The sequence below is a fragment of the Phodopus roborovskii genome, unplaced genomic scaffold (genome assembly GCF_943737965.1).
Source record: "Phodopus roborovskii unplaced genomic scaffold, PHOROB, whole genome shotgun sequence".
NCBI lineage: Eukaryota > Metazoa > Chordata > Mammalia > Rodentia > Cricetidae > Phodopus > Phodopus roborovskii.
Window position 1 is genome coordinate 11,287,928 of NW_026126409.1, and position 26,764 is coordinate 11,314,691.

Below are 26,764 nucleotides of genomic sequence, written 5' to 3' on the forward strand. Positions count from 1 at the left end.
AGCCAGTTAATTAGATACATTTGACCCCAGCACACAGTTGAGCTGCCTGCTCTAGTCCTGGAGCTAAGGTGGCCACAGGCTAAACTCTAGGATGTGTGTAAGATCTCATTAATGACTAAGTTTTGCTGTTTATGCAAATAAGCAATTCAACCTGCTTGCCTTCTGCCTGCAGGCCACCTAGGACCAAGGCACATTGTTTTTGGGTTTTTTTTTGGCCACATTTTAAAACACGGGCAGGGAAGAGGCCTTGTTTTTGATGGTATTTAATGTGATCATATTGTGGTGAAACATATCTGAAATGAGATTTGGCATTTAAATTTTTTTTTCCTGTGGTAAGATTATACCCTAGGCCACACCTCCAGTCCAGGTTTAGCCATGTTGTGTGCATTCTTGTCCTGGTGTGCCCATCATCACCATCATTTGTAGAACTTCTTATCTTCCAAAACTAGGATTCCCACACACTAAACACTTGTCCCCTCTCTCATCCACTGCTGTCTGGTGACTCTGGCTCCCTGGGATAGATGGAATCATGTACTGCTTATCTTTTTTACTGACTGGTTATTTCACCCACACATCCTCCATCTATAACTCTGCAGCATGCCATCTTCTTGATGGTTAGATCATATTCCACTGTATGCACAGGCCTCAGCTGTTTTTCCACTCATCCACTAATGGGTACTTGGGTTGCCAGATTGGGACTGCGGTGACGGATACTTTTGTGAACAGGGGCACTCAGGTATCTGTTGTTCCTATTTTTTTGATTCTTCTAAACATGTACTCTCAGGGGTTTGATTACCGGAAAAGTGATGTCTGCTTGTGTTCAACTTGAAAATGTTAAGTCATAGGGGTTTAAAATATCCTGCATCCTCCATGTCTAAAAGTTCCTCAAGTGCAGGTCTTCATAGGTGAGGTGACTGGAGGGAGTGGCAGGCTGCCCAGGAGAGCCTGCCTGCCCAAAAGGAAAACAGATCCCTGCATGATTCTGGATCTGAAGGGACTGCAGCACAGGTCTAAGGAGTTAGAGTTTTACTTTTTGTGTGGCATTTACTTCAGATAACAAAGAGAAGCCCTTGCCACTTCCTTTTGTGGTTTGCACTTCCATCTTGTTGGAGGGCATCTTCCAGTGGCTCTCTCAGATAAGGCATGGAGGCCAAGTCTGCAGATATGCGGAAATTTAAATGTCCTTTTCCATAAAGACTTGAGTAATTGATCTTTTAGTATCCAAGCTAATAGTGATAACCCCATTCTGTGTGTGTGTGTGTGTGTGTGGTGTGGTGTGTGTGTATGTGTGTATGTGTGTGTGGTGTATGTGTCTGTGTGAGTATGTATGTGTATGTGTGTGTGGTGTGGTGTGTATGTGTCTGTGTGAGTATGTATGTGTATGTGTGTGTGTGTGTGGTGTGTGTGGTGTGTGTGGTATGGTGTGTGTGTCTGTGTGCATGTATATGTGTCTGTGTGTATGTGTGTGTGTAGTGTGGTATGTGCATGTATGTGTGTGTCCCTCAGCTGTTCTCCCTCATGTACTCTACATCATCTCTCTATCGGCCTGGAGCTTGCTGGTTCAGCTAAACTGGATGGCCTCTGAGCACTGGGGATCTGTCTGTCTCTGCCTTCCAGGCTCTGGGATTACAAGCATATGCCACTCTTCCTGGCTTAAAAGACAAAAAAACCAAAAACCAACATGTGATTCTGGGCAATCTAACTCAGTTATTCAAGTTTACAGGCAAGCAGTTACTGACCAGACTCTCTGTGGCCCAGGAATCCTCTTTTTTTGACAGCAATTGTTCCAGGAACATGTGAATGACATAATTCAGGCTTGTGTAATGCAAGTGAGACAGTGCCAGCAAAAACTTCTGAAAGTGTGCAGCCAGAGCCCCTTCCTTACCTTTTCCTTCCAAGCTGCATCTGGCACCTTGTCTGACTTATTCTATGCTGGGGATGGAACTGGATGTGAGAGCCAGGGAACGGGGGAAACCAGGGCCGTTTGGGCCGAGGAGAGGGCAAAACTGCTAAGAGAGGTCTGTATCAGTCTGTGTGGCCCTACTCATAGACTGCATACAGGGAGGCAGACAGTCTGCCCTGTCCAGCATGGTGGCTGCTAGATGGTATGTATGACATGACTGAACTTCGTTTTTCTTAGATTTAGCTTTGACAGCTGCTGTGTTGGCCAGCACAGCCCCGGGCACCTCTATGATGGATGATTTACTTCACTACTCACATACATCTGAGTCTGGCTCTGCTTGGAGCCACAGTCCCTTACTCTGATCTGCCTTCCTGCCAAGGACTGATCATCTGTTCCTCTGCTGGCCCCTCTGCCCTCAGCTTGGAGAGATCTGGGGATGAGGCTCAGCTCCACACTGTGTCCAGCTTCTCTGTTGTGGAGCACACTGAAGTTTGATGACATTTTGGGAATGACCTAATTCATCCTGTAGATCCTGCTTGATGGAGTCATGTTGATTAAACACATTTCCTTGTTTCTGGTGTATGGAGCAGAAGCTTAAATTCTGGATTAATTCCCCCTATAAATAACCTTGTGTTTATACTTCCCTTCCCTTCCATGTGTGAATCTTTCCTCCCAATGTCTTCTTTTCTGTTCTTTTTCCTCCATCAGTCTTTTCCTGCTGTAGCTGAAGATAGACTTCTGGACAATATTTTTTCAGCTTTCCATGACTCTGCTTGCAGGCTGAAGACCAGTTAACCCTGAGTAGGGAGTAGGATTAGTTAACCCTGAGTAGGGAGCAGGACTAGTTAACCCTGAGTAGGGAGCAGGACTAGTTAACCCTGAGTAGGGAGCAGGACTAGTTAACCCTGAGTAGGGAGCAGGACTAGTTAACCCTGAGTAGGGAGCAGGACTAGTTAACCCTGAGTAGGGGGGACCCGAGTAGGGAGCAGGACTAGTTAACCCTGAGTAGGGAGCAGGATTAGTTAACCCTGAGTAGGGAGCAGGACTAGTTAACCCTGAGTAGGGAGCAGGACTAGTTAACCCTGAGTAGGGAGCAGGACTAGTTAACCCTGAGTAGATCCCTTAGCCCTATGGATCTCTCAGTCCCTCTGCCTCTCCTCTCATGTTACAACTTGTCTTAAAAATTCACACCTTTCTTAGTTCCCTGGAGCATGAAGCTATTTGTAAACTGTACTTCATAGAATGCCCTTGTTCATTTCCCTTCCCTACCCTATCGAGTTTTTGCAAACACTTTGTGCCAGTCGCCTTCATACCGCTTTCTTTCAAGTGGAGGTGACCTGTGCCAGGTTGCTCTTGACTACTGGGTTGGAATGGTGCTCCTCTGTGGTTGTCCACTCTTCAGGCTGCGCCTTGTGTTGGTACACAGTGGCACTGGATGTGTCCTGTGTTTGGGGAGGCCAGAGGAGGTGGAACCCAGTGCAGAATTCTTCTCTAAAATTGTCAGTCAAGCCACATGTGGTGGCCCAGGCCTGCAATCCAGTCCTCGGGAGGTCAAAGGAGGAGGATCAGAATTTGAAGGCCAGCCTTTACTACATGGTGAGCTTGTCTATATGAGACCTTGTCTCAGACAAGCAAACAAACAAATAAGGTTTTTAGTCATCTACCCTGAGTCCAGTCTCAGAGATATGCCCCAAGGTCTTCTGCAGACTTGCTGCTTTTCTCACTGTTCCCAACTCAGAAGATACAACAGGGAGATGGAGAAAGCAAGGTGGGTAGCATTTGCCACCCCTTCCTCATTCTTCCTATAGAGCAGCGCAGCTTTAATTTCTCCCCTGGGGACAGACTGGTGCCCAGCAGATGTCTGCCTCCTGCCCTGGCAGAGGTCCTTTACTGAAGGTTTCACCAGCTGCCTTGCTGAGCAGCATGTCTGCCAGTGTGAAATTTGAACCACACTGTTCTCCTTCTGGAAGGTTCTCCAGAAGCTAGGGACTGGAGCACTCTGGAGGAGACACTTGCATCGGGATAAATAGACCGGGTGCTGGTGAGCCTTTGTGGGTTTGAGATTGGAGCGAGGGGCTCCAATCAGAGCTCAGAGAACAGCTGAGATGTGCCCTGGGGAGTCATCGACAGACCGTTCACAAGAGCGCTAGGACACATGGACTCACGGACAAACTGCTCCAGAATTTGGCAGTATTCCTTTTGCTCTGGTTTCTTAAAAGGATATTTTCAGGAAAAAGCAGCTGACAGTTTGAATGATGACTTTGGTGCATGCATATATAGAATGTAAGAGGAGGAAGTTGTTTTCACTGCAACAGTGCAGTCAACATAAATAAATAAAGTCCTGTTAGTGCCCATGGGGCTGGGCAGCCAAAGAACACAAGCATAATCTCATTGCCCATAGTTTGTACACAGATCTCAGTCTGATTCCAAGAGAAAGCCTGTAGTGATTTTAATAATTAAGGCAAGAGCAAATGTTTGTCCTTAATAATTAATGGGCAAACACCAAGCTGAAAAGTTAAGCTTTTGCTCTGCATGGAGGTTCATTTTAAGGCACATAGTTAACTCAGAATTCTTTTTCATGTGTGAAACAGGAAAGAGGGTAGAATGCATGTGTGCATGTGGTCCATGTATGTGCTGTGTTCAAGGTCATTGTTGATGGTCCCAGTGCAGGCAAAGCCCTCAAACTTAAGACCTTCGGAGTGGTGGGCTTTGCCCGTGTAGTCTATGATGGAGTGAGGACACCCTGGCTCCATGTGGTGCACACTCTGTTATCACCTGCAGTCCATGGAACCCTAGTCAGTTTCTGGGGGGAGGGGTGTGAGGGGTGTGGCGGGTAGAGGGGATACATGTGTATGCAGTTGTATATGTGTGCCTATAGAAGTCAGAGGTTGACTGTGGATGTCACCCACTCTTCACCTTCCTCTTTGAGAGATGGTTACTTATTGAACTAGGATTCTTCTAGACTTGCTAGCCAGCAAGCCCCAGAGGTCCTCCTGCCTCTGCCTACTCAACCCTGGTATTTATGGGTATGCTACCACACCAAGTTTTCAAGTGGGTACAGGGATAGAACTTAGATCCTTATGTTTGCCCGCTTCCCTTACAGCTATCTCTCCAGCTTCCAACCCCAGGCAGTTTGTACAGTGGGGGAAATTATGCCAGTTGTACTGTTTAAAGGTTCTCCCCCATCAGCTCAATCTGAGGACAGGTGCCATTGCCCCCGGGTTGGCAGTGGAGGTTTATAGATGACACTATCTTGAATCCCACCATGGGAAGAGGTACTCAGAGTTCCACATGTGGCTCCTGGAGCCCCCCAGTACTGAATTGCCTCACCAGGGGTGACAGTGCTAGTCCCTCAGCAGACTGCAGAACGGCAAGCATGGCCTATGATACGCAGCACACACACAATGTAGGGCCATGCGTAGAGCGAAGAAAAAAATGTAAATAAGTGTCATTTGAGGAATAAAACAATCAGAAGGCTTTCGCAGATAATGAAGATTACACCGAATGGTGTAAACAGACCCTCAGCTTTCAGAATGGCCTCACTCTACTAGGAAGCTTCCGCTTTCTCTTCAGCTGCAGTTTCTTTACATCATCCGAGTTTATTTTCAGCACTTGCCTTTTTATAGCTGTAAATACACCTCCAGGTAGTGTCTTTGGAGAAACAGCCTTTCTGTCTCATAGAGCCGCTGGAGGCCGAAGGGCATCCAGAGAGTTTGGACCAGAGGCTGGCAGCACTTCTGATGCTGGTATTTCTTGCTTTTTTTTTTTTTTTTTTTTTTTTTTCCTGCCTCTCCCTTTCTTCTAAGTTATCAATCCTGATTCTACAAACTTGTGCATCTGGTGCAGTTGGAATAAGATGAGAAATCTATTTTGTCATCTTTCCCCTCCTGTGCACGGCATGCAGATACCTTGAACTTTTGGAAAAGCCATGACAGACCATGGTATGTTTTGGGTCAGGAGGAAGGGGTTAAGGAAGGGTTGCAGCAGCCAGCCTCCACCCTGTAGCCTTTCCTCAGGCACAGGCAGTAGAGTCAGAAGGACCCCACACAGCCTCCAGATAGAAATACTGCCACATTTCTCCTGGCAGGCATCAGACCACATCACAAGCTCTTCTGTGCTTTCTGTGAATGCCTGCCGTGTGTGTGTGTGTGTGTGTGTGTGTGTGTGTGTGTTTTGTGTGTGTATAGTGTATGTGTATGTATTTGTATGTGTGAATGTATGTGTTTGTGTATGTGTGTGTTTTGTGTGTGTGTTTACACCTGTGTGTGTGTTTGTATGTATGTATGTGTGTGTGTGTGTGTGTGTGTGTGTGTGTGTGTGTGTGTGTGTATGCTTGTGTGTATTTGGGCCTGCCTCAGGACAGGCCCTGCTGTGGTTTACTGGGGACTGTGACCATGTGAGGCATTGTGTTCATTCCTTGGAAGTTCTCATTAAACCCCTGGGTTCCATACAGTTTTACTATATTATTGTTCTCACTCTTTCTGAGGTGGGTTTGGAGTCCCTGTTACAGAGCTGACCCATAAATTATATTCATGTTGTATCCACCAGCTCCCTGTATGTTAGTGTTTGTAAGCTGACTGGCATCACACGGACATCCCTCAGTCTCCATGGATACATTATGTTGCCCTCCACCATGGGTCTCCTTCATATCCTCTCTCACATATTTCTCTAAATATGCAGTAGACGCTCTAGAAACTCTTGTATACTAATGTAGTGTGTTAACTCACATACCCAATAGGGTTGTTGAGCTTGTATCCTGCCAACTTTCTATCTTTTAGCCAACAGGACACAGCATGTTCCTGTAATAGTTATCTCAGAAAGTGTGGCAACCATCCCAGTGGGGCTCAGGGTTAATATTATCACCACATGTCAGAATCTGGATTCACTAAGGAAACCGACCTGTGGACATGTCTGTGAAGGAGTTTCTACATTAGTTAATTGAGATGGGAGATCTTACCTGAGCTCAGCCACCGTTCCCAGACCTGAGGTTCCAGACTAAATAAAAAGGAGAAAGCAAATGACCACCATTATTCATCTCTGTTCTGCTCTGCTCTGCTTCCTGACTATGGATGCAATGTGACCAGCCACCTCATACTCTGGCTGCTGTGCCTTTCCAACCATGATGGATTGTGCTCCCAGCTGTGAGGCAGATCAACCCTTCCTTCTTTAGGTTGCTAGTATTGGGTAATGTGTTGCAGTAATGAGAAGGGAATTGGAGGTGCCACTTCTGGGCACCCAGCAGTGCCAAGCTCCTTCATCATCCTCATCCTCACCTCAGCACCAGGGCTTAAATGCCTCAAGGTCTCAGAGATGTGAACCCTTGGCTCTACCCATGCCTCAATGCACACCGTGTTCCTGCCTTCCAGGACACCCACATGCGGGGCTCCGTGGGAGGATACCTTTGTCTGGGAGAGGATGGAGTGTGCTGTGGAATCCCCTGCAGATGCTGCTGTTCCAGGAACACGTGTACTGTGGCGTATCGCGTAACGGTGCACTGTGGGGAACAGCAATGAATAGAGGGGCATACAATAACATGCATTGTTGATGTTTGTTAAAATAAAGATATTCAATTTATAATAAAAGGGATTAAATGCTTAATTCATGCCTATGTTAATATTTGTCTGCAAGTACACAGATAAATGGCAGCGTACCTTATCACGTCCAACACCTGCACATACAAGTTCCTCTGCCTAGATCTCCACGGGATTGTATGTTTTACAGAGCTTAAACTTTCATTTCCCAAAATAATGATATCATTCATTTACAGATATAGATAGGCACGGCATACTCCAGTTTCAGCTCAAGATGAGCATTGTGGCTTGGGCTGTGGAATATGGGATTAATTACAGTGGTGATAGACCACAGTCTGCCACCGCAGCAACCGGTGACTAGCACAGTGGTGGTGGCCACATGCTTCCCTTCAGGAGATAGTAGGGGGCAGTGCATCAGCTGCCCACTCAGCAGAGGGTTGTGATGTGCTCAGCTTTGTGCTGGGTTGCTGTGCCTAGAAGCCATGGCGCCTGCAAATTGAATCTGATTTTTAAATGTGCCAGGGGGAATTTACTACTTAAGAGACTGGGGCTGGGAGATTGGAGGGCTGGTCATGTAGCTGTTTGTAACAGGATTTGCAGAGCTTGCTTGAAGCCCTTGGTTGCATCTCCAGTATTGCATCTCCAGTGGGGGCACACTCTAGCAATAGGGAGATAGACAAGAGGATCAGGGGTTCAAGGTCATCCTTGGATATATTGGAATTTGAGGATAACATAGGCTACATGAGACCTCATCTGGGTGTGGGGGACATCTCATGCTACCTTTGGGTGTAGCCCCTGATGGACAGTTAGCAGATACTCATGATCAGCTGTTACTTGATCATTCCTGGCCAAAGATAAAGTCAGGTCCTAGTCCTCCGTGGCTTCAGAAAAACTAAGCGCACAGCCTCAACCCAAGGTTCCAAGCCCAGAGCTATGTTACATAGGGCATGTTGTTCAGGGTCAGCTTCTCACATAGTTCAGCCTTGGCTGGATCAGGATATAGCAGGCACTGTGACAAAGCAGCCCATGACAGAATGGGACAATGGCAGAAACTCATCCTTTGAGTCTTAGGTCAGAAGTCTGGCATGGTGTGAGTGGGCTGTGAAGCAAGCTCTGGGGGTCAGAAGCAGCTCTGTCTATATACTTCCCAGCCTGAACTCACAGTATCCATGTCAAGATAAAGAAACAGACTCAGCACGACTGTGGTAGTGTTTGAAGTTAACATGTAGTGTCAACTTCTACAATTCTTTGTAGAAACAAACAATTTACCATTAGGTGCCTGAATGCAATCAAGAGTGCTGTGGGCATTCTTCATAGCAAATCTGTCTGAAAGAGTAAATTAAATGGTTACTTGGAGCTACATGATGTGCCTGGGCCAACATGGTGTTTTTGGGGAGGACGGCTCTCTTTAGGTTCATGAGAATAATCAACTGGGAATATCTTCTTGGTTCTGGAACATTGTCTCTGTGTTGTATAAGATTTAGCCCAGAAGCAGATTCCATCCACTTCTCAACTAGGGCTACACCCAAGACAGCCACCACTCCTCAAGCTGATGACTTGCCTGGCTCTGTTCTACAGTTCCCAGTATTGCACTGCATCATGAGAAAACCGTTTACATGAGGACCATGCTGCTGGTGAGTCTTCCTGGCTGACCTGCTGCAGGGACTGAGGCAGGGGCATCTTGATTCTTGTTGCATGTAGGGAAGAGGCCAGGTCACATCAGGGTTTCACAGATGTGGTATAGGTCAGAGAGAGACTGTCTATGGGGTACACATTGCCCTGTCCTTCCTTTCTCTTTCCCACCCTCCCTGGCCCTTTTATCTTCATTACTCCTCTTCTTGGTGACCTCTGGCCCTCGTTGCCCCTCTCCATGAATCTTCCATACTCTGATACAAGGATCTAGTTTGGAGGAGGGACATGTCCCTGTCTGTGTATGATCACCTGTTCTCTACTGTGGAACGTGAGCAGCTGTGAACAGTGGTGAAGGCTTGATCCCTGAGGCTGTCAAGCTCCGTGGAGCTGCTGTGCTCTTCCAAAGGGCCTGTGCCTGGCTGCTCTGGGTCGAGGTCATAGTACTCAGAGGGAACTGAGTAGAAGTTCAGGCTTCTATTAGACACATTTCAAGTGCTTTGAAAGCCACTGGTGGCTGGGGGCCCATGCAGTGTGTTACTAGGCATGGTCATCAGTGTGGGAGGTTCTAGAACATGGTGCTATCCAGAGAGGATAGCTTCTGCACACCAGGATCTAGAAACATCAGTTTATTCTGTCATGGAGTAGGATTGGCTGCATGGCAGGCTCAGTCCTGATCTCATTTTCTTTTTTTAATCTTGTCTGTACTTAGAGGGAAGAGTCATTTTTTTCTGTATATTTTAGACAGAAAAATAATAAATTAGGCTCACACTAAAACAGAGAGCTATGTGATTTTTCAGTCACAAAGGGCCAAAGTGGAACCTTGAACTGTCATGGGAAAGAAATTTAGTAAAGTAATAACTAAAATTTGGACTGACAGATAACGGACAACAGAAACCAGCAGTTTTACTTAAAACTTAATTTACTTTTATTGTTATTATTTTTTCTTATTTTACATATCAATCCCAGTTCCCTCTCCCTTTTTCCCTCCCTCCCTCCCATGCCCCCCCTTCCCATTCCATTTTCCCCCTACTCCACAGGGAGGGTGATACCTTTCAGGAGGGATCAACAAAATCTGTCAAGTCATTTGGAGTAGGGACTAGGCCCTCCCTCCTGCCTCTAGGCTAAGGGAGTATCCCTCCATGGGGAATGTGCTCCCAAATTCCTTTTGTGCACCAGGGATACATCCTGGTTCCACTGACAGAGGTCCCTTAGACTGCCCAGGCCTTCTAACTGAGACCCATGTTCAGGGGGTCTGAGTCAGTCCAATGCTGGTTTCTCAGCTATCAGTCTGGGGGGTGGGGGGTCCATTAGCTCCTCCTTGTTCAGGTCTGACCTTAAAACTTAATTTCTAATATAAAGCAGTATAAAGCTAATCCTTTTTGGAATCAGGTTGTTTTGAAGATATCTGAACCATGGACTATTTATTGAAATGGGTGGATGCTACGGTGGCTACAGGATCAGGAGTAAAAATGATTTGTTTTCCCATTTTAGCTTTGGCACTTCTAAGCTGTGGGTCCTTCCTTAGGAGTTAATGTGGCATTTCTGGTCATCTACTTCCTCAGTTAAAGGGAAGATAAGACTGTCCATTCCATGAGGGCAGAACAGCATGACAAATGTCACCCATCCAAAGTCTCTGTATAGCATCAAGCATTCCCTGAGCCAACAAAACCTGGCTCTCAGGCTGTTGTTTACTGGATGCTCGCCTGGTGTCAGAAATGAGGCTGTGGTTTTTACTTTATTTGTTGAGATAGGGTCTCTCCATGTAAACCAGGTTGACCTCACGCCACTGATAAAGTCATGGTTTTTAAAACCTGCTCTAAAAGGAAGATCATTGTGTATGGGGACATTCCATACTTTTTTCATTACCATGACAGAGTATTTGACAAAAGTAACTTAAGGGAGGATTTGTTTTGGCTCCTGGTTGAGGGCACAGGGAGGTCATGTGCCAGAGCTTAATAAGGAGGCAGGTCACCATGTACCCACTGTTAGGAAGCGGTGACAATGTTGTCACTTAGCTTACTTTCCCTTTATATTCATCCTAAGACTCCAAGCCATGAGATAGTGCCACCCACACTCAGAGTTGGTCTTCCCTTCCAGATAACCTCTCTAGGGATATCCTCCTATCAGTGTCTGTATGTGTGTGCTCCAAGTGATTTCAAATGCAGTCCAGTTTACTGTGAAGACTAGGCTAACTAAGCAGGCTTAGAATTGGTGTGCCCAGAGGTGTCTTAATTGAACATCTGTGCACTGTCCAACAGTGACATGAAAATGGTCTAGCCTTTGGCATGGAACTGAAACAGGTGGCTAGAACTCAACTTTGTCTGAGAAGCTAAGCTGCACCCTGGCACCTCTGGTTTGTGTCTGAGAGCAGCCAAGAGCTGCTTGCCACACCCTCTCAGAGTATAACCATATCTGGTGGAGTGGAAATTTGTGGGATGGTTGGGGAGGCCTGGGGACTGGGCCAGTGGGCTGGTAGTCCCCTGCCCCCTCCCCATGCCCCAGCCTCTAGTGAGGCAGGTGGACTGTGAGACTCACTGACCCAGCATGTCTGGGATGCAAGCCGGTAGTTGTTGCTAGGTAGACAATAACCAGAAAGGTTTTCTAGGGTAAGGCTGTGAAAGGATGCCAGGCTTCTCCGACTTTTCTCTGGAAAGGCCAAGTATGGCATTTTATCACTTCAGGTTCATCCAGCGAACTTGAGTGAATGGCCAAGATTCTCTGGGGGAAGTCACTGATGACCAATGCCCTGGTCACAGAGCTCTGAGCACTGGCTGACAGTCTGTGATAAAGACAACCTCCCTGGGCCTTCCCCTATCCTCTAGCTAGTGATAGCAAACAGAGGGTACGTTGCTGCTTGCCAAATAGCTCTTTAGAATTACAACAGGCTCTGGACAGGCATTGTGAGGGCCAGTGTGACTGCAGCCATCCTGGGCCACGGGCCGTTCATTAGGGATTAGCTGTTTCTCAGATGCTACAGGCCCTTGCTGGACCCATCCGTTTCTGTCTCCTTCCTGTGGCTTCTGGCTGGACTAGAGCCACTGTTGCCCAGTGTTTGATGTTACTCCCTGCTAAGATTGACCCTAGCTCAAACCCAAGGTGGGGGCTTTTGCCATCATGTCTCATCAGCAGGCACCTAGAAAGGGGCAGGCCAGCCTGTGTTGGATGAGGGAGACCTCCGGGTCCCAGTGGAAAGAGAAGTGCAGCTTCATCTCTGCCACAGGAGGCAGCCTGGAAGACCAAATCCACACTCTGTAGGCTCCCCAGATAGCCCTCGGGGTTGACATAGTTTCTAGCAAGGCCTACTCTACTCAATTACCCTGTGAGATGAACGCGACTCAGCTTGGAAATCAGCTGTGAACACCGAGTGTCTTATATAGAGAGCAGCACCACTCCATCCATGGCCGTGTTACCAGAGCTGTTAGGGTCAAAGCTCATACTTGTCCCAACAAGCTAGAGTCAGGCACTTGTTCCCAGATGCAGCTGTGAAAGGAACATAGAATGCTGAAGATGGGGACACATTGTGAACAGGAGCGAGAGGACCAATCATACCAAAGTCCATCTCCAGGGTCTAGGTGTGAGGTTTATGTCTACATAGAAAGAAGATTAACATACAGCTAAGCAGTCAGCAAGGTGTGGTCCTGCCCACCATTGTCCTCATCACCCGGGCATCCATCTAGTCTATTCTTCTAGGTAGTCTGACCATTTGAGACTTTGATATGCTCTATGCCCCCCCACCCCATTGGCACCAGGTTTCAGCCTTTCCCTCACCCCAGTGTGGGATCCTGGCGAATTTATTTATATGTTTATTTACTTATTATTGTTTCTGCTATCTGATAGCTGAAGAGAGGGGTGCAAGTGTCTCTCTAGAATATTTTTTGCTTCTACAAGGGTGGTGGCAGCCACACCACTGAGACCCCAGCACACAGGCAGGAGCAGGAAGAAGGGGCCGCCCACTTCTCCTGTCTTGCAAGGGTTTTGTTCTTACTCTTTTGTTCTTTTTTATTTTGTGGCCATCCTCCTGCCTCAGCATCTCAGTGCTGCTTCCTCCGAGGTCTTGTTCTATTGGTTTCTGTGTTGTTCTGGTCATCTACAGTAGTTGTCACCTGAGTCTCCAGCTCTGTCTGTGGCTGAGAACTGGGTCTCCACCTTGGGGGTGAGTAAATGCTGAGACCCTGTTGCCTTCGATCTTCTGCAGAGTGAAAATTATGCCTCTATAAATTATAAATGTCTGTAATGGGCTTTAAATAGCTGGGCATTCCTAGACCAAGTATTAGGAGGAACGGTGTGGGTTGCCAGTGTCACTGGGCACCGTTCAGCTGGCTCCTCACCAACAGGACCCCTCTGTGGTGTGATGAGGTGGACATGCCACAGACAACTGTGTTTGTAGGATACCGCCCCTCCCCCCTTCATTTAAACAGAATGCCTTTTTTCTTCTTTAGACACTGGGACTTTTGTTATGCTAATGAGCCAGGGACCATTTCCAATTCAATTTTACCTGGGCCTGGTCAGCTGAGTCGCTTTTGTTGGCAACCCCCTGGGACCTCCCTTGTCTTTTAAACTGTAATTTAGTTGGAGCAGCCATCAATTTCCTCTGCTCATTACATTTGCTGGGTATCACAGATATTTAATCGTGCCCATGTCCCAGGACCTGAAGGGAATCTGAAGGGGATGTGTCTTTTCCGAGACAGTGAGGTGGCCTGCCCCTCTGCTGCTGGCCCTGTATCTGTCTGTTGCCCTTGTCTGTGGTTTGGACTTTGGTTGGGCTTCCGAGAGATCTGGCCACAGAACCTGCTTGGAGGAGGACTCGGTAATTAATTAGTAATTCCAGTTAGGTGGACAGGCCAGCCAGTCTGCCAGGTCTGCACTCACTCCCACCGTCTTGGGCACAGGGGGACTCAAAGCCACCACCTGTATACACCCTGCCAGAGCGGGATCGTCAGACCTGCTGTATGATTAATTTTTATCAGAGTCACCAGCTGTCGTGGAAGTCCCAGCAGCGCCATTTCCTACCCCTCATCCATCCACCTCCAGCTGCGCTGGACCATGGGGGCCCCTGGCCTGGGAGTTGGGCCTCTAAGCAGGTGTTGGGTAGGCACAAGATGAATGCCCCCCCTTTTTCTGAAAGGGAAGACAAGGTTAACTGTTGAGTGACTGCATCCAATTGAGGTCTGCAGTACGCAGTGGCCTGGCAGCTGAGCATCTGGAAGGCTCTCTTTCCTGCTGTCAATAGTAAGGCAGGAGCTTGGGGTGGGGCCAAACATGGTAACCCCAGGCCACAGTGAAGGATGCTGACCACTGTGGCAATCATGGGAGTATTTGCTTCCTATAATATGGAAGAGTGATGGGGGCAAACCAGGAGCAAGTCAGGAATACGGGAATAACTGACAGTCAGATGGGAAGTTACACACACACACACACACACACACACACACACACACACACACACACACTTTTACCTCAGAGTGACTGTCACCGAGAACAGTGCACAGTGGCCTGAAGTCTCTGCACTTAGGTCCCTCCACTCTGCTCTGTTCTGCCCTGGAATGCAGAGCTGTGTTAAATCTCCTCCAGCCTTGGCAGCTACTGTGGGTCCTTTCTTGCATAGGGGACTCAGTGCCAGGGGATGCCATGAGACCCAGAGTCAGTGGGCACAATTCCTGTCCCCTGCCAACCCCAGGGCGATGGGGACTCTGCCCCTCCAGCCTGCTTACGGGCTTTCTGTCCCCTCCACTCTGGCTTGGTTTTGCTTTGCTATCTCTCTCCAGAGTGCTGCATATAGACCTCCTTGCAGAATCAGTGTGAATCAGGCATTAGTCCCCTTTAGTGCCCAATGGTGACCAGCGGTGGATACAACAAAACCATGACATATCTTAGTGCAGCGGTCACACCATCTCTGACCAAGACCCGTGTCCCCAAATGCAGTCCTGTGAAGCCCTTTCCAGAGTCATGTATGTCAAAGTCACCATGGTCCATCTTGCTGATCCGGATGGCTGGTGGTGGACATGATTGATGTTGAATGTTTGACCTATACGTGCCAGGGAGGTTAGGTGGCTATCAGGCATGTGCTTATACAGTGTTGGGAAAGAGATGGAGACCTCAGGATGGGTGAGGGTCAATTATGATTCACCACATCAGCAGTAGCTGGGCAGAGTCTGTTTTGCTGAGTCACTCACTCCTATGTGGAAGTGATAGGCCAAAGACAGGTTGACAAACTCTAGCCAGGTTCAAGAAGTTCTACTAGGCCTTGCATCTGGGACTTTTTAGGCCCAACATACCTGGACACAAGCAAGCTAACCAGGCCCTGACAGAGCTGGCTATGGGCTGGCTTCTCCTTTTACAGGTCTTACCAGCCATACCAATTGTTGACTGGGACTATGAGGGGAGTGGACATTTGGCAATCAGACAACAGAGCCACAAAGGGTCCTGTAGACACAGATGTGGGGGACACATTTCTTAAGGCTGCTATGCCTTCTGGCCTGAAGACACTGTGGCCCCAAATTGCAATAATTGCATGCACTTTTTTAAACTCAGTAAAATATCAATAGTTATTTATATTGGTGTTCTTTGTCAATGTGACACAAACAGATCCATCCGGGAAGAGGAAAACTTAATTGAGAAAAATGTCTCCATAATATTGTTCAGTAGACAAATCCATGGGGTATTGTCTTGATTGATGGGGGAGGGCCCAGCTTACAGAGGCACTGGAGCATTCCAGGGCCAGTGGTCTTGGCTGAACAAGCTTTGAGGAGCAAGCCAGCTCCTGCCTCCAGGTTCCTACCTTATTTGAGTTCCTGCCCTGATTTCCCTAGGTGATGGATGATACGCCCTAAGACAAAAATAAACATTTCTTCCCCAAGTTTTAGTCATTTAGCCAAAATTTAGGCATTTTATACCACAGCAATAGAAACCATAACCAATATAGTAGTAATCCATTTGCTAATCACAAATGAATTTCCTGTCTCATTCTGAGTTACTTTGGGGACCTTTCCCTCTACTTGGGTTTTGTGGAGATTTGAAGTCATGTTTGCCTATTCTGGGAAGCTGATGTGTTTTCCCATCTGAGGCTCCAAAGGAGCATACAGCTCAAGAGACTTCTCACACCTGCTCCCAAACCCCTGCCCAGAGACCTAGCTCCTGACCCTGTCCCTCGCATCATCAGGTAAGAAAGGCCCTAGCACCCCAATGCCTCTAATATCATCTTAGACCAGGCAGCTTATGCAGTAGGTTTCTCTACCCCTGAACACAGAAGCAGGAAAAAGTGAGTGGTGGATACCCTGAGTACATCCATTGCTGTGTCGATTTTCCCCAAGGACGGTTGCCATCCGCACAAGAGAGACTGAGAGTGTGTGGAGGGGGGCGCTGAATGGCCTTAGTCAAGGTCATTCAGCAAGGTGGCCTTGGGCCTCTGAATAAGACTCCCAATAGAAGGAGGAGGTAGAGGTGGCTCTAACTCTCCCCTGCCCGCCCAGGTGCCTGTGGGGCCTGCGGTGCATCTTGGACACAGCACTGACATGGCATTGTGATGTCTGCATTAATATGAGATGATATGCCTCAGTGACAAGCTGCACAATGGAGATGCCACAATGAGCAGAGGTCTGCTGGAGGCTTGGACCGGGGACGGTTGGGAGGGGGGTAAGAGGCAGGGGGTGCTGGGGCTCCCTAGGAGCCCATTCAGACATGGGCAGTTGGATTTTGTAGGACTCTTCAAATTTTGGAAAGATGGCTTTGTTGCAATATCTTTTCTCAGGTGTTGTGCATGCCCTTGGCTGTACACATTCCACATGTAGATTGTGTAGATTCCCCACCCCACCCCCAACCTGCCTTTGGTAAAGGATGAAGTCACCTACTGCCTCTAACACTGGAGCTTGTGTTGGAAGCTGGACAGTAAGGATTGTGAACATCAGTCTGAGAAAGAAATGAAGCTGGTATTTAGGGTGATTCCAGTTTCCCTTTTGAACATTTCTCAATGCACAGGAGGTGTTTTATGTGGATGCTAATTTTAGCGGCAGCTGGGGTGCCCACCTGGAATCCCAGTACTTGGGAAGTGGAGGCAGGGCAGTCGGCAGTTCAAGGCTCAGTCACATAATGAGTTTGAGGAGAGCCGGGGCTACATGAGAACAGGCCCTCTAAAGTAAAAGGACAGTAATTTTGAATATTGGCAATGAGTATCTCGTAAAAGTTCTTGGTAGAACCAAGATGCCCTTGACATCTTCTACCCCTTTCCAGACTCCTCACAGGGATAGCTGGGTGCCGTGTACGTCATTTTTGACCGTGTATGTCATTTTTGACATGTGGGTGAAGAAAGTGTGAAGAGAGGACTTGAGGGTACTGTCTACCTTCACGCTTCATTGGTGGCTTGGTTGGCAACAGCTATCTACATGCCATCTAACTTTCCCGTGGCTTGCATACTCATGGTACTGTCTTTGAGGTTAGCAGAGAAGGTGCCCTGATCCTCTCCCCTCTCTTATAGCTCTGAAGGGGTTTTCTTTTGATTCCAGTATACTGAGCCTCAAGATTACAGTCTTTTGTTTATGTTGTGTTTGTGAGGGTCTGTCTGTCCATCCCCATGATGAGTTTTCTGGGCCTAGAGCCTCAGGTACTCAGTCAGCCTACTCCTGCTGCTTCCCTAGTATAATATCTGGTTCCCATAGAACTTAGTTTTTCTCTTGTCTCCTCTGCTTCCGTCTCGTTGATTTTTGCTCTAATTTCTGAATGATATTGTCATCTTTTCTTTTAGTAAAATTTTAATTCCAGTCATGCTTAATTTCTTAAACTTTTTCTTAAAGTAATGTGGTTTAGGGTAGCCTTGATCCACAGATGAAGTGCCCACTCTCTACTCCCTCATGTTATTAGCAAGCAGTTATTGTGAATATGTTAGTTTTCCCCTTACCACTTCCAAATTTCCTTCTTGCTTCTTCTTCATTTGTCCGAACCTTTAGTGTGTCCCGAATCTCAGACATGTTCAGAGAGGGGCACAGAGCCGGGACACTGGAGATGGCCAGGATTGCCAGTAAGGAGCCACCAAGGAGCTGGTGGGCTTTGGGGATTTTCTGTGTTCATCGTTATAAGCAGCCTTTCCCAAACATTCATTTTATAAGCGCCTATGAAAACAAAGACAACAGATTCTCAAAAGCCATATTTACGTTTTCTACATTTCATGCTTTTAGCTTCAGGACCTGTCAGCTCTGTTGTGGCCATGGCTGGCTGCCATATCACTCTGCAGGCCTTGGTGGTCAGAAACACTGCAGTGGCTGCCTCAAGTCAGCCATGGTAGAAAATCACTTCGTAGAAATAATTGCAAGGGGGTTTGGAAATGACTGCTCTGAAAAGAACAAAGCTATGGCAGCTCAGCTCTCACCCCCTTAGCAGCAATGTTGGGTTTCAGATATCTCTTCTGTTTAGGAAACTGTAGCATTGACTTATTCATCCTTCATGTATGAAGTTATTTATCACAGTAATCAACATCATACTTTGTAAAAAAATGTTTACTATTTACCATAAAGGATGCTATAGCAATGAAAGCAATGTATTCTAAAGCATTCATAATGAGGGGCTCTGTAGTTAAGGCACAAGACAGCATTTGATTACATTTGATTTTCCTAAAAAGTTAAAAATTAAATCATATACATATATCAATCATAACAAAACTAATATTTTTCTAAGCTCAATATTTTAGTCTGAAAATTATGACATTGTGAATAGGGAAAAAATATAAACAGCAAGAAGAAGACAATCATGAAGAAATGAGATAATAATCTTCAGATGAAACAATTAAATATGAATTATGACATAATCACAGGCCCCCCGATGGGTGAAGAAGGAAGCTACTGATGATATAATCATGTTTGCTGAGATGCCTACTGCTGCGTAGGCTAAAAAGATATTTATTCCTTTGCAAGTTCCTTAGTTGGTTCTTTTTAAACTTTCTCAAAATGTTCCCTTGGACTGGAGAGTTCTGTGCTTCGTTTAAATAAAAGATAACATTGAGGGGATGGAGAGTAGCTCAGTGCTTAACAGCAGCATTGTTCTTACAGACAACCTGGGTTGGATTCCCAGCATCCACATGGCAACTCACAATCATCTACAGCTCTAGCTTCAGGGATCTGATGCCCCCTTCCAGCCTCTGAGAGCATCAGGCATACTTGTAGTGCACAGGTAGGCATTCAGGCAAAACACCTACACACATAAAAGTAAAAGTAAGTAATTAAAAAACAAAACATGTAATACTATAGTGGGGTTTCAGATGAGAATGTTATCCCCATTACAGCCTCAGTTCCAAGAAAGACACACTGCATATGGTCAATCTGACTTACGTATCAGAATCTAAACAGTGTGAACCTCAAAAATCATCACATATTTGTCTAAGAAGTTAGGAATAAGAACAATTTCAAACTTGAAAATAAAATGAACTACTGATCCTGACTAGTATAATTATTTGGCTACAAACCGTATGTATATGCACGTATCTATATACATGTGTATTACTGTTGCTTGTTTTTATTTTTGTGGTACTGGTGATCAAACCCAAGGCCTCATCCATACTAGGACAGTGAGTCACATCTCTAATTGATTTTCTTTTTTTGGTGAATGTCCATCTAGCAGTTTGTGCCACTATCCAGGTAATCCAAATTACAAGTTTTAGAGGAATATTTAGTTTTTAGAATCAGGTTGCTGGAAACTGAGGAGAGTTTGGAATATGTTCACACATATTCACACCTGTACACACAGACAAAAACATAGAGAAACACACAAGTATGCATGACCATTCCGGGCATGTATGGAGACTTCAATAGACAATGCATCATGGTTGCAGCCTGTGACCGGCTCGGGTGACAGGGAAATAATGACAGTAGTCATGCTGACTACTTAGACGCCTGTCTTACTTATCATTAATTAGTGTTAGGCTGTAGTCTTGGATTGTTGACATACTGCAGCACCTGCATCTGATCTGTTTGTTGCTGCTAAAATTATTGTCAATACCATTAGGTAATTTGTCTAATGACCATGCTGTGATCTGCATTGGCTTCAAAGGTGTAAGACTGAGAAAAGACGCAAGGGAAGGCTGAAGATGGGCCTCTTGTTTGTGAATTTACACATTCCCTTTAAAAATAAAACTTATTTTCTTATATTAAACATAATTCGTAGTTATTTAAACAATGTGGGAAGTGTAGATTGGCAGGAGCTATTCAGCTACAGTGGTGGTTAAGGCAGCTATAGCATTCAGTCAGAATAACAGTATTTCTCCATCCGCAATTATTATTTTCCAGTGCGCAGACCCTAATGTGGTGCAATTTCTTGTCCTGGTTTTCTTGCGGTAGTGTCATAGAATAAGCATTTTCCTCCTGTCATTAAAACTCCTTGTCAACAATTTTCAATGTGTGTGAAATAACACTAGCCAGTGGTTGCCATTGCACTTAATGCTGGCTAGCCAGTCTTTTTCCACTTTTGAATTAAGGGGTATTTTCTAAGGCTGGGTTTTTCAGAAGTGAAGTTATTATGACTGAGGGCTCCCAGTACGTTGTGTGGCTGAAACACTTTCTGCACAGCTGGTGGTCTGAAGTCTGCCTCTGAGGGGTGTGCAATGTCCTTCTTCAATTCTCTGACCTTCCCCATCCCTAGACCTGGCATCTGCTACATGGGAGACCTTCTATCTGCAAGCCCAGCCCAGTTAGGGTGCAGTGGGCAGCAGGGCTTCCCCATGTAGCTTGGTAACATGGCTGTTACTGTGGTGATGCTGATGTCCTGGGCTGATAGAGTGGAGGCCTGGGTGGGATCCCCAGGTCTTTCTGCATTTCATTTCCAGTAAAATGTGTTAAGTTAGCATCCATTGGGAAGGACAGCATGCTTGGCAGGAGAGTTGCTCATAATGGTTTATGATGACAAAGCTGGTACCTTTTTTATGCAATTACAGCCCGTACTTACTCATTATTTTCTACTTAGCTTGATCTGTACTTCAAACAGACATAGTGTATAAAGCGATCACTACACGTGGATAATGTGAGTGGCCCCGCCCACCCTCAGCACCTATGCAGGTAATACCTTCTAATAAGCCAATGAGCCAGTTCTTAATCAAAGTGTCTCTTTGTTTAATCGTGTTGTGTGTTGGAGGTCAAAGCTGTTCTAACAAAACATCTATCGCGGAGCTTTTTAGAGGAACCTGTATAAAAAGGTTAAAGTGGGTAATTAGTGCACCCTCATTTACAACTCCTTGGCAATAAGAATTGCTTTTCAACGGACCATTTGTCCATGATCTGAAGCTCCACACTGCGGCTTTTTGACTAGGTCAGGAAATGTAATTAATAAATGATAGGATTATTTATGGTTCACCGTGCCAGATTAGAAACACAATGATCTACAGAATGTGTGAACGCAGTCCTCAGAGGCAGCCTACCACTCTGATCCTCGGACTGAACTGCCATGTCACCTGACAAGGTGACATGCACTCAGAATGGGATTCTTGGTAGCGATTTCTGTTGTGCTCTGCTGGGGGCTGAGGGAAACAGCCTGGCTCCTTCTCACTAGAACACAAGATAAGTGACTGTTGCTGGGAGCAGGAGCAAGGAGGACGATTGCATCTTCTTGTAGCATTGGGACCCCTAAAACTAAACATGGTTCCTGAATATGAACTAGGGCTTGTATTAAAACCAGAACCGAAAATGAATTTGGAAAATGTACATGCATCTTCTCAAATCAAAACATGTCAAGCACAAACTGGGTATTCCCTTCTTTTTAATGTTGTTTTTGCTTCCAAGCCTTTCCTGATACTTCAGAGTCTTGTTCCAAACGATGCTGGACCCAGACAGAGTTCTGTCCTCTGTGCCCTCCATAGTGGGGAACCTGGAAGTCAGTCTATGAGGTTTGTGTATTTCCCTCAGTCAAGACTGGTGATGGGTACCTGGACAGATGACAAGGAGTATCCTCTGTAGACTCTTGGCCACTTGCCTTGAGATTTTCCCCAAATGACTTCACTCTGTACTTGGAAGGGACAGGCTGCCACTACAACTCTCAGAAGAAAACTCGGGCTGGTAGGTCAATGATATGTCCAGCCATGCCCACTGTCCTGCATGAGCCCCCTTCATAGCTGGTGCTTCTTGCACTTATATGACACACATATATACAGGGACCTGTGAAGCTCTTTTCTTTCCCATCTATGATGACTAATATTGGTTGTCATTTTGATAGCATCTAGAATCACATAGCTGCTACATGCACTTTCCCGACAGCCTGGTCCCACAGCCATGTCAGAGCCCCCAAATAACACAGAGACTTGTATTAATTATGAAACTATTGGCCAGTGACTAGCGTTTCTTATTGGCTAGCTCTGCCTTAACTATTAACCCATAATTAATAATAAATGTATTTCTATATGGTGTTATCTTACTGAGAACACCAGCCTTCTCCTCCCAAGATCACATCATGGCTCCATCCTATGTTTCCCAGAATCCTCCACCTCTTCCAGTCCCACCTATCTTACTTCCCTATTGGTCAACAGTGCTTTATTCATCAATCAATAAGAGAAACATATTTACAGAGTGGCATCTCCCATCATGTAGCAGACATATTCCTTTGGACATGTATGTGGGAAATTTTCTGGTATAAGCAGTTTTCTGAGCATAGGAAGCCCTCAAAGCCTACCAATCTTGTTTCCCAGTAAGAAGTGAAAAACAGGCACACATGGAATGAATACCATTATGTCATTAAGTGACAGTAGGGTCATGCTGGAGAGAGACAGCTGAGAGCCAAGGACATCAGGGATTGTCAGCACCATCACAAAGTGAAAGGGACAGACAGGACCCTCCCTAGTGGTCTGGAGATGGGAGTGGGGGCTCCGTGTCTGCTCTCACTGTCACTTTTTAAATCTCTCTCTCACTATCTTTCTCTCTCCTTGGCCCTGTGTGAGTGTGTGTGTGTGTGTGTGTGTGTGTGTGTGTGTGTGTGTGTGTGTGTGTGAGAGAGAGAGAGAGAGAGAGAGAGAGAGAGAGAGAGAGAGAGAGAGAGAGAAGAGAATATGAATTGGTGTGTGCATGGGGGTCAGAAGACGACCTGTGTGTTGGTTTTCACTCTTCACTTTGTTTGAGACAGGGTTCTATTTTTCACCACTGTGAGTTCCTAGGGATTCTCTTGATTTTTTTTTTATTTTTATTTTTTGCCTCCTATCTTATTCTAAGAGTGCTGGTATTGGCCAGATGCAATGCTCATAGCTTTATGTGGGTTCTGGGGATTTGATCTCAGATCTTCACATTTGTACAGCAAATACATTACCCACTGAGCCATCTCCCCAGCCCAGATCTGTTATTTTTAAGTCCTCTAGCTTGCAATGACTTGTCATAGCACCTAGGAAATAAATACACAGCTGTAAAAGTGATGTCAGCCACTGGAAATGAAGGTGTGCTATAACTAGAGATCAGAGGAAAGAATGAGGTTTTCTGTCACCTGGGAATGGGAGAAATGCTTGAAAACCACTCATAGGATAAAGGGATTATACATACATACATACATACACATACATGTATACAGATAGATACACATGTATACATACAAGAATACATACTGAGATAACCTCATTACAGAAACATCTCAGGATCCCAGCAGACTTTTCTGAAGAGATATCATCTGTCCAGCTGTGTAAATAAATTATTACCGCCACTGATCATCAAAGGATTGCAGATTCAAAGCACAGGGTCATCTGACCTCACCAGGAGGACTATTATCAAAGACAAAAGTCTTAGGATATGCAGCCAGGGAACTGAGAGGCAGAAAGGCAGATGGCACATGATGTCATTCACTTATGGTCTTACCCAGTGGAGTTTCTGGCCCTAGGACACGGAGATATGGTTAGGATGGGTAGCATTGGTCAGAGACTGCATGGGTCATTTGGACACAGGGAATGAATTCAGGAGACCCATTGTGTTATAGGGTGAGTTTGGAGAGCAGCAATGAATTCAAGTCTTACAATTTCAAGAGGAGATGTTAAACAGTCTCACCACACACACACACACACACACACACACAGCCCATGTGAACATGCCCATGCTAATTATCTTAATTGGCTATTCCTCAGAGTATCTTTACCAAACCACCACTTTTCATATGGTTAACATGTACAATTCACTTTCTTGGCATCAGTCAGCAAGTATGTTTTCCAAACATTCTGTGAATCCAACTTCAAAGTGAGTGAAGTAATCCCAGTGTTCTGTATAGACCTAAGGAAGGAGGAAGGAGAACATCAGGGCATCCAGAAGAAGAAGGAAGCCTATTGGGGAATTTGTGGCCTCTGTCACAGATGTTCTGAACCTCATGGATTCTGAAATGTTTCCTGATCTGGATACAGGAAGCACATGCCCACAGGTGCACTAGAATGCTGTGTGTCAAACTGTTGCTACTGATTGTTCCAAGTTGGCAAAGAGCAATGTCCCTCTACTCTCCTACTTGCTGCTCTCCTGAGGATTTTGGTGTGTGTGTTAGTCGATGACTCTAACCAGACTCTTACTTATTGGATTCTCTCTCAGATCCACAGGTTATGAGACACAGGGGCAGATGTTGCCTGTGGAACTATAGAGACATTTTATTCTCCACCCCTAGGTGACAGGTCATCTTTTACTAGTCTGTGAGCCTGGTGACTCAGCTGTTGTTGATGGCCCCAGACTATGCATTATAGGAGTCTATAAAAATGGAATCAGCTGGAGGCTGAACAGATGGTTCAGTGGTTAAGAGCACTAGATGCTTGTTCAGAGGACCTGGGACCAGAGAACAACCATCTTTAAGTCCAGTTCCATGGGATCTGATGCCCTCTTCTGACCTTGGCAGGCACCAGGCATGCAGGTAAAACACACATACACACAGGACAAACGTCTTAGAAAATGATTTCACCTGCTTGAGGCAGCACGGAAGGAGGGTCAACTCACTGCTTCTTACTGACGCAGCTTGGCATTTTCTTGGTAGGCTTGGCTGCCAGAGAGGGGTGTGGTACCTGGCACCTGTGAACATCCTATAGTTCCTAGTTCTTGAATAGGAGACAAAGGGACATCTACTGCCCCTCTTAAGACCCATGGCTGGAACTGAATAGTAGAACCTTGGTGCAGGCATGCTCAAGTTTTTTTTTTTTTTTGTTTTTTTGTTAATTGATACTTACAAAATGCTTCCTAGTGAAGCTGTAACCACACAAAACCTTTTCCCAAGCTCAGTTTAGACATGAAGCTGGAGTGTACCTTTCTTACAGGAAGCAGTTGGCTGTGTCACCAAATTTACCTCAAGAAGCCGAGATGACAGGAGATAAACAATTCATGTGTTTCCCATTTCTTAAGGTTCAAGGATCTAACCCTTCAGCTGCCCAGATAGAGTCCCACCTTCCTCCCTCGCACAGCCCTCCACCCTGCACAGGTTGGCCCTTCCTTCCTTCCTTCCTTCCTTCCTTCCTTCCTTCCTTCCTTCCTCCATCCCTCCCTCCCTTCCTTCTTTTATTGAGACAGTTTTATTCTTTGTAGTTTTGGAGCCTGTCCTGGAACTCACTCTGCAGACCAGACTGTCCTGGAACTCATAGAGATTCACCTGTCTCTGCCTCCTGGGTGCTGGAATTAAGTGCATGTGCCACCACCACTGGGCTCCTTTCTTGTACTTAGGAAACATGAAGTGCTCTATCGTGACAAGGCTAAGAACCAAAAGCCCTTCCTGTCAGGAAAGAGTTCACTTGACCCTGAATTATTCAGGTCTAAACTGTAAAGTTTGCGGACTGCACATCAACTTTTCAATCCTTCGGACTTGTCAGGATTTTCACCAAATTTATTCATTAGCTACTTACCCAAATAGAAATGGCAGCTGGAGAAATAAAATTAGAGTGTCTAATTGCATTATTTTTTAAAGCTTCTGGTAAATGGTGCTGGTGACGAGACAGACATTTGATGAAGATGGGTGATGAGGACTTGCCACATCCTCTGTTCTTGGTAGTTAAGACGTGCAGGTTATTTTCTTTTTGTCATATATATATATATATATATATATATATATATATATATATATATATATATTCCTAAAGTCTTTTGTGCTGGCTATTGAGAGTCACTCAATACTCCTTAATATTTCACATCATGAAAGAGAAGAGTCTTTGTTTAGAAGCTTGAGAATAGAGTTTCTTAGCCAGGCACAATTGCTGGAGTTAGCTGGGCTGAACTCAACAATGTGGACATTAACAGAAGGTCTGGCAGTGGGTTGGGTTGGGACACAGATTATGGTTCCCTGAAAATTCCAAGAGAGGAGAAGAAACACAAGAAAATCAGACTTTCCTGAGATATTTTTCTCCAGTGGAGAAGCAGGAAGGGCCAGCTGGAAGGCTCTACTGTTCAGTGTTTACAAACCTCAGGTGAATCATTTGTGCTCCATTCCAGGCGCCAAGCCCCTGGCTATTATCCAGGATCCAGGGACTCTTTTGGAGGGCAGCATCTAGGTGAGGCTGGGCCGCACACTTATGTTAGCTTTTCGGATGATTCTGGGGTCTCTGTGTTTACTCAGAAGCTGCTTTCTGGTAGGAGGCTCAATTCTGTCAGTTAACGCAGAACACCTGCTTTTTTTTTCTCTCCCTCTCTCTGATTTTTCAGTGGATTTACATTTTGAGGAGCTAAGCAGGTGCTTGAATTCTGTAGCATTATAATGAAATGGAAAATTGTCAATGTCACCGGAGTGATTGAAAAATTTCCAAAATGAC